Here is a 9,444-nt window from a genome sequence, read left to right as displayed (position 1 = left end):
CACAAGGTGAGGAGCACCCCAGTCTCTCAGTGTCACACACACACAGGTGAGGAACACCCCAGTCTCTCAGTGTCACACACACACACAGGTGAGGAGCACCCCAGTCTCTCATTGTCACACACACACACAGGTGAGGAGCACCCCAGTGTCTCAGTGTCACACACAAACACACAGGTGAGGAGCACCCCAGTCTCTCAGTGTCACACACACACACACACACACACACAGGTGAGGAGCACCCCAGTCTCTCAGTGTCACACACACACACAGGTGAGGAACACCCCAGTCTCTCAGTGTCACACACACACAGGTGAGGAACACCCCAGTCTCTCAGTGTCACACACACACACACAGGTGAGGAGCACCCCAGTCTCTCATTGTCACACACACACACACACACACACACACACAAACACAAACAGGTGAGGAGCACCCAGTCTCTCAGTGTCACACACACACACACACACACAGGTGAGGAGCACCCCAGTCTCTCAGTGTCACACACACACCACACACACACAGGTGAGGAGCACCCCAGTCTCTCAGTGTCACACACACACACACACACACACACAACACACACAGGTGAGGAGCACCCCAGTCTCTCAGTGTCACACACACACAGGTGAGGAGCACCCCAGTCTCTCAGTGTCACACACACACACACAGGTGAGGAGCACCCCAGTGTCTCAGTGTCACACACACACAAACCGGTGAGGAACACCCAGTCTCTCAGTGTCACACACACACACAGGTGAGGAGCACCCCAGTCTCTCAGTGTCACACACACACACACCACAGGTGAGGAGCACCCCAGTCTCTCATTGTCACACACACAGGTGAGGAGCACCCAGTCTCGCAGTGTCACAACACACCAAAGTGAGGAGCACCCCAGTCTTCAGTGTCACACACACACACAAGTGAGGAGCACCCAGTCTCTCAGTGTCACACACACACACAGGTGAGGAGCACCCCAGTCTCTCAGTGTCACACACACACACAGGTGAGGAGCACCCCAGTCTGTCAGTGTCACACACACACACACACACACACAGGTGAGGAGCACCCCAGTCTGTAAGTGTCACAACACACACACAGGTGAGGAGCACCCCAGTCTCTCAGTGTCACACACACACACAAGTGAGGAGCACCCCAGTCTCTCAGTGTCACACACACACACAAGTGAGGAGCACCCCAGTCTCTCAGTGTCACACACACACACACACACACACACACACAGGTGAGGAGCACCCCAGTCTGTCAGTGTCACACACACACACACAGGTGAGGAGCGCACCCCAGTCTCTCAGTGTCACACACACACACCACAGGTGGGAGCACCTCAGTCTCTCAGTGTCACACACACACACAGGTGAGGAGCACCCCAGTCTCTCAGTGTCACACACACAGGTAAGGAGCACCCCAGTCTCTCAGTGTCACACACACACACACACACACACACCACACAGGTGAGAAAACCCCAGTCTGTCAGTGTCACACACACACACAGGTGAGGAACACCCCAGTCTCTCAGTGTCACACACACAGGTAAGGAGCACCCAGTCTCTCAGTGTCACACACACACACACACACAGGTGAGGAGCACCCAGTCTGTCAGTGTCACACACACACACAGGTGAGGAGCACCCAGTCTCTCAGTGTCACACACACAGGTAAGGAGCACCCCAGTCTCTCAGTGTCACAACACACACACACACAGGTGAGGAGCACCCAGTCTCTCAGTGTCACACACACACACACACACACACACACACACACACACCACAGGTGAGGAGCACCCCAGTCTCTAAGTGTCACACACACAAACACACAGGTGAGGAGCACCCCAGTCTCTCAGTGTCACACACACACACACAGGTGAGGAGCACCCCAGTCTCTCAGTGTCACACACAAACCGGTGAGGAACACCCCAGTCTCTCAGTGTCACACACCACACAGGTGAGGAGCACCCCAGTCTCTCAGTGTCACACCACACACACACAAGGTGAGGAGCACCCCAGTCTCTCAGTGTCACACACACAGGTGAGGAGCACCCCAGTCTCTCAGTGTCACACACACACACAGGTGAGGAGCACCCAGTCTGTCAGTGTCACACACACACACACACACACACACAGGTGAGGAGCACCCCAGTTCTCAGTGTCACACACACACACAGGTGAGGAACAACCAGTCTCTCAGTGTCACACACAACACACAGGTGAGGAGCCCCAGTCTCTCAGTGTCACACACACACACAGGTGAGGAGCACCCCAGTCTCTCAGTGTCACACACACACACACGTGAGGAGCACCCCATCTCAGTGTCACACACACACACACGTCAGGAGCACCCCAGTCTCTCAGTGTCACACACACAGACACAGGTGAGGAGCACCCCAGTCTCTCAGTGTCACACACACACACACACACAGGTGAGGAGCACCCAGTCTCTCAGTGTCACACACACACACAGGTGAGGAGCACCCAGTCTTCAGTGTCACACACACACACAGGTGAGGAGCAACCCCAGTCTATCAATGTCACACACACACACACACACACACACACACACACACACACACAGGTGAGGAGCACCCAGTCTCTCAGTGTCACACACACACGTGAGGAGCACCCCAGTCTCTCAGTGTACACACACACACAGGTGAGGAGCACACCCAGTCTCTCAGTGTCACACACACACACACAGGTGAAGGGCTCCCAGTTTCTCAGTGTCACACACACACGTGAGGAGCACCCAGTCTCTCAGTGTCACACACACACACAGGTGAGGAGCACCCAGTCTCTCAGTGTCACACACACACACACACAGGTGAGGAGCACCCCAGTCTATCAGTGTCACACACACAGGGAGGAGCACCCCAGTCTGTCAGTGTCACACACACACACAGGTGAGGAGCACCCCAGTCTCTCAGTGTCACACACACACACAGGTGAAGAGCTCCCCCAGTCTGTCAGTGACACACACACACACAGGTGAAGGGCTCCCCCAGTCTCTCAGTGTCTCACACACACACACACACACACAGGTGAAGAGCTCCCCCAGTCTGTCAGTGTCACACACACACACACGTGAGAAGCACCCCAGTCTCTCAGTGTCACACACACACACACACACACACACACACACACGTGAGAAGCACCCCAGTCTCTCAGTGTCACACACACACACACACGTGAGGAGAACCCCAGTCTCTCAGTGTCACACACACACACAGGTGAGGAGCACCCCAGTCTCTCAGTGTCACACACACACACACACACACACACACACACACACACACACACACACACACAGGTGAGGAGCACCCCAGTCTCTCAGTGTCACACACACACACACAGGTGAGGAGCACCCCAGTCTCTCAGTGTCACACACACACACACACACACACACACACAGGTGAGGAGCACCCCAGTCTCTCAGTGTCACACACACACACACACACACACACACAGGTGAGGAGCACCCCAGTCTCTCAGTGTCACACACACACACACAAACTCCCACACACACACAGGTGAGGAGCACCCCAGTCTCTCAGCTGTCACACACACACACACACACACACACAGGTGAGGAGCACCCCAGTCTCCTCAGTGTCACACACACACAATGTCGAGGAGCCACCCCAGTCTCTCAGCTGTCACACACACACACAAGTGAGGAGCACCCAGTCTACTCAGTGGTCACACACACACAGGTGAGGAGCACCCCAGCTCTCTCAGTGTCACACACACACACACACAGCACACACACAGGTGAGGAGCACCCCAGTCTCTCAGTGTCACACACACACACACACACACACACACACACACACAGGTGAGGAGCACCCCAGTCTCTCAGTGTCACACACACACACAGGTGAGGAGCACCCCAGTCTGTCAGTGTCACACACACACACACAGGTGAGGAGCACCCCAGTGTCTCAGTGTCACACACACAAACCGGTGAGGAACACCCCAGTCTCTCAGTGTCACACACACACACACACAGGTGAGGAGCACCCCAGTCTCTCAGTGTCACACACACACACACACACACAGGTGAGGAGCACCCCAGTCTCTCAGTGTCACACACACACACACACACACAGGTGAGGAGCACCCCAGTCTCTCAGTGTCACACACACACACACACACACACAGGTGAGGAGCACCCCAGTCTCTCAGTGTCACACACACACACACACACACACACACACACACAGGTGAGGAGCACCCCAGTCTCTAAGTGTCACACACACACAGGTGAGGAGCACCCCAGTCTCTCAGTGTCACACACACACACACAGGTGAGGAGCACCCCAGTGTCTCAGTGTCACACACACAAACCGGTGAGGAACACCCCAGTCTCTCAGTGTCACACACACACACAGGTGAGGAGCACCCCAGTCTCTCAGTGTCACACACACACACACACAGGTGAGGAGCACCCCAGTCTCTCATTGTCACACACACACAGGTGAGGAGCACCCCAGTCTCGCAGTGTCACACACACACACAAGTGAGGAGCACCCCAGTCTCTCAGTGTCACACACACACACAAGTGAGGAGCACCCCAGTCTCTCAGTGTCACACACACACACAGGTGAGGAGCACCCCAGTCTCTCAGTGTCACACACACACACAGGTGAGGAGCACCCCAGTCTGTCAGTGTCACACACACACACACACACACACACAGGTGAGGAGCACCCCAGTCTGTAAGTGTCACACACACACACAGGTGAGGAGCACCCCAGTCTCTCAGTGTCACACACACACACACAAGTGAGGAGCACCCCAGTCTCTCAGTGTCACACACACACACAAGTGAGGAGCACCCCAGTCTGTCAGTGTCACACACACACACACACACACACACACACAGGTGAGGAGCACCCCAGTCTGTCAGTGTCACACACACACACACAGGTGAGGAGCACCCCAGTCTCTCAGTGTCACACACACACACACACACAGGTGAGGAGCACCTCAGTCTCTCAGTGTCACACACACACACAGGTGAGGAGCACCCCAGTCTCTCAGTGTCACACACACAGGTAAGGAGCACCCCAGTCTCTCAGTGTCACACACACACACACACACACACACACACACAGGTGAGAAACACCCCAGTCTGTCAGTGTCACACACACACACAGGTGAGGAACACCCCAGTCTCTCAGTGTCACACACACAGGTAAGGAGCACCCCAGTCTCTCAGTGTCACACACACACACACACACACAGGTGAGGAGCACCCCAGTCTGTCAGTGTCACACACACACACAGGTGAGGAGCACCCCAGTCTCTCAGTGTCACACACACAGGTAAGGAGCACCCCAGTCTCTCAGTGTCACACACACACACACACACAGGTGAGGAGCACCCCAGTCTCTCAGTGTCACACACACACACACACACACACACACACACACACACACACACAGGTGAGGAGCACCCCAGTCTCTAAGTGTCACACACACACACACACAGGTGAGGAGCACCCCAGTCTCTCAGTGTCACACACACACACACAGGTGAGGAGCACCCCAGTGTCTCAGTGTCACACACACAAACCGGTGAGGAACACCCCAGTCTCTCAGTGTCACACACACACACAGGTGAGGAGCACCCCAGTCTCTCAGTGTCACACACACACACACACACAGGTGAGGAGCACCCCAGTCTCTCAGTGTCACACACACAGGTGAGGAGCACCCCAGTCTCTCAGTGTCACACACACACACAGGTGAGGAGCACCCCAGTCTGTCAGTGTCACACACACACACACACACACACACAGGTGAGGAGCACCCCAGTCTCTCAGTGTCACACACACACACAGGTGAGGAACAACCCAGTCTCTCAGTGTCACACACACACACAGGTGAGGAGCACCCCAGTCTCTCAGTGTCACACACACACACACAGGTGAGGAGCACCCCAGTCTCTCAGTGTCACACACACACACACGTGAGGAGCACCCCAATCTCAGTGTCACACACACACACACGTCAGGAGCACCCCAGTCTCTCAGTGTCACACACACAGACACAGGTGAGGAGCACCCCAGTCTCTCAGTGTCACACACACACACACACACAGGTGAGGAGCACCCCAGTCTCTCAGTGTCACACACACACACAGGTGAGGAGCACCCCAGTCTCTCAGTGTCACACACACACACAGGTGAGGAGCACCCCAGTCTATCAATGTCACACACACACACACACACACACACACACACACACACACACACACAGGTGAGGAGCACCCCAGTTTCTCAGTGTCACACACACACGTGAGGAGCACCCCAGTCTCTCAGTGTCACACACACACACAGGTGAGGAGCACCCCAGTCTCTCAGTGTCACACACACACACACACAGGTGAAGGGCTCCCCAGTTTCTCAGTGTCACACACACACGTGAGGAGCACCCCAGTCTCTCAGTGTCACACACACACACAGGTGAGGAGCACCCCAGTCTCTCAGTGTCACACACACACACACACAGGTGAGGAGCACCCCAGTCTCTCAGTGTCACACACACAGGTGAGGAGCACCCCAGTCTGTCAGTGTCACACACACACACAGGTGAGGAGCACCCCAGTCTCTCAGTGTCACACACACACACAGGTGAGGAGCACCCCAGTCTATCAGTGTCACACACACACACAGGTGAGGAGCACCCCAGTCTCTCAGTGTCACACACACACACACACACAGGTGAGGAGCACCCCAGTCTCTCAGTGTCACACACACACACACAGGTGAGGAGCACCCCAGTCTCTCAGTGTCACACACACACACACACACACACACACACACACAGGTGAGGAGCACCCCAGTCTATCAGTGTCACACACACAGGTGAGGAGCACCCCAGTCTCTCAGTGTCACACACACACACACACACAGGTGAGGAGCACCCCAGTCTCTCAGTGTCACACACACACAGGTGAGGAGCACCCCAGTCTCTCAGTGTCACACACACACACACACACACACACACACACACACACACAGGTGAGGAGCACCCCAATCTCTCAGTGTCACACACACACAGGTGAGGAGCACCCCAGTCTCTCAGTGTCACACACACACACACACACACACAGGTGAGGAGCACCCCAGTCTCTCAGTGTCACACACACACACACACACACACACAGGTGAGGAGCACCCCAGTCTCTCATTGTCACACACACACAGGTGAGGAGAACCCCAGTCTCTCAGTGTCACACACACACACACACACACACAAACAGGTGAGGAACACCCCAGTCTCTCAGTGTCACACACACACACAGGTGAGGAGCACCCCAGTCTCTCAGTGTCACACACACTCACACACACACAGGTGAGGAGCACCCCAGTCTCTCAGTGTCACACACACACACACACACACACACACACACACAGGTGAGGAGCACCCCAGTCTCTCAGTGTCACACACACACACACACAGGTGAGGAGCACCCCAGTCTCTCAGTGTCACACACACACACAGGTGAGGAGAACCCCAGTCTCTCAGTGTCAGACACACACACACACACACACACACACACACACAGGTGAGGAGCACCCCAGTCTTTCAGTGTCACACACACACACACACACACAGGTGAGGAGCACCCCAGTTTCTCATTGTCACACACACACACACAGGTGAGGAGCACCCCAGTCTCTCAGTGTCACACACACAGGTAAGGAGCACCCCAGTCTCTCAGTGTCACACACACACACACACACACACACAGGTGAGAAACACCCCAGTCTGTCAGTGTCACACACACACACAGGTGAGGAACACCCCAGTCTCTCAGTGTCACACACACAGGTAAGGAGCACCCCAGTCTCTCAGTGTCACACACACACACACACACACAGGTGAGGAGCACCCCAGTCTGTCAGTGTCACACACACACACAGGTGAGGAGCACCCCAGTCTCTCAGTGTCACACACACAGGTAAGGAGCACCCCAGTCTCTCAGTGTCACACACACACACACACACACAGGTGAGGAGCACCCCAGTCTCTCAGTGTCACACACACACACACACACACACACACAGGTGAGGAGCACCCCAGTCTCTAAGTGTCACACACACACACACACAGGTGAGGAGCACCCCAGTCTCTCAGTGTCACACACACACACACAGGTGAGGAGCACCCCAGTGTCTCAGTGTCACACACACAAACCGGTGAGGAACACCCCAGTCTCTCAGTGTCACACACACACACAGGTGAGGAGCACCCCAGTCTCTCAGTGTCACACACACACACACACAGGTGAGGAGCACCCCAGTCTCTCAGTGTCACACACACAGGTGAGGAGCACCCCAGTCTCTCAGTGTCACACACACACACAGGTGAGGAGCACCCCAGTCTGTCAGTGTCACACACACACACACACACACACACAGGTGAGGAGCACCCCAGTCTCTCAGTGTCACACACACACACAGGTGAGGAACAACCCAGTCTCTCAGTGTCACACACACACACAGGTGAGGAGCACCCCAGTCTCTCAGTGTCACACACACACACACAGGTGAGGAGCACCCCAGTCTCTCAGTGTCACACACACACACACGTGAGGAGCACCCCAATCTCAGTGTCACACACACACACACGTGAGGAGCACCCCAGTCTCTCAGTGTCACACACACAGACACAGGTGAGGAGCACCCCAGTCTCTCAGTGTCACACACACACACACACACACAGGTGAGGAGCACCCCAGTCTCTCAGTGTCACACACACACACAGGTGAGGAGCACCCCAGTCTCTCAGTGTCACACACACACACAGGTGAGGAGCACCCCAGTCTATCAATGCCACACACACACACACACACACACACACACACACACACACACACAGGTGAGGAGCACCCCAGTTTCTCAGTGTCACACACACACGTGAGGAGCACCCCAGTCTCTCAGTGTCACACACACACACAGGTGAGGAGCACCCCAGTCTCTCAGTGTCACACACACACACACACAGGTGAAGGGCTCCCCAGTTTCTCAGTGTCACACACACACGTGAGGAGCACCCCAGTCTCTCAGTGTCACACACACACACAGGTGAGGAGCACCCCAGTCTCTCAGTGTCACACACACACACACACAGGTGAGGAGCACCCCAGTCTATCAGTGTCACACACACAGGTGAGGAGCACCCCAGTCTGTCAGTGTCACACACACACACAGGTGAGGAGCACCCCAGTCTCTCAGTGTCACACACACACACAGGTGAGGAGCACCCCAGTCTCTCAGTGTCACACACACACACAGGTGAGGAGCACCCCAGTCTCTCAGTGTCACACACACACACACACACAGGTGAGGAGCACCCCAGTCTCTCAGTGTCACACACACACACACAGGTGAGGAGCACCCCAGTCTCTCAGTGTCACACACACA

Source organism: Bombina bombina, chromosome 1 (genome assembly GCF_027579735.1).
Source record: "Bombina bombina isolate aBomBom1 chromosome 1, aBomBom1.pri, whole genome shotgun sequence".
In the NCBI taxonomy this organism is placed as follows: Eukaryota; Metazoa; Chordata; class Amphibia; order Anura; family Bombinatoridae; genus Bombina; species Bombina bombina.
Note: the sequence above shows the minus strand (reverse complement) of the source record.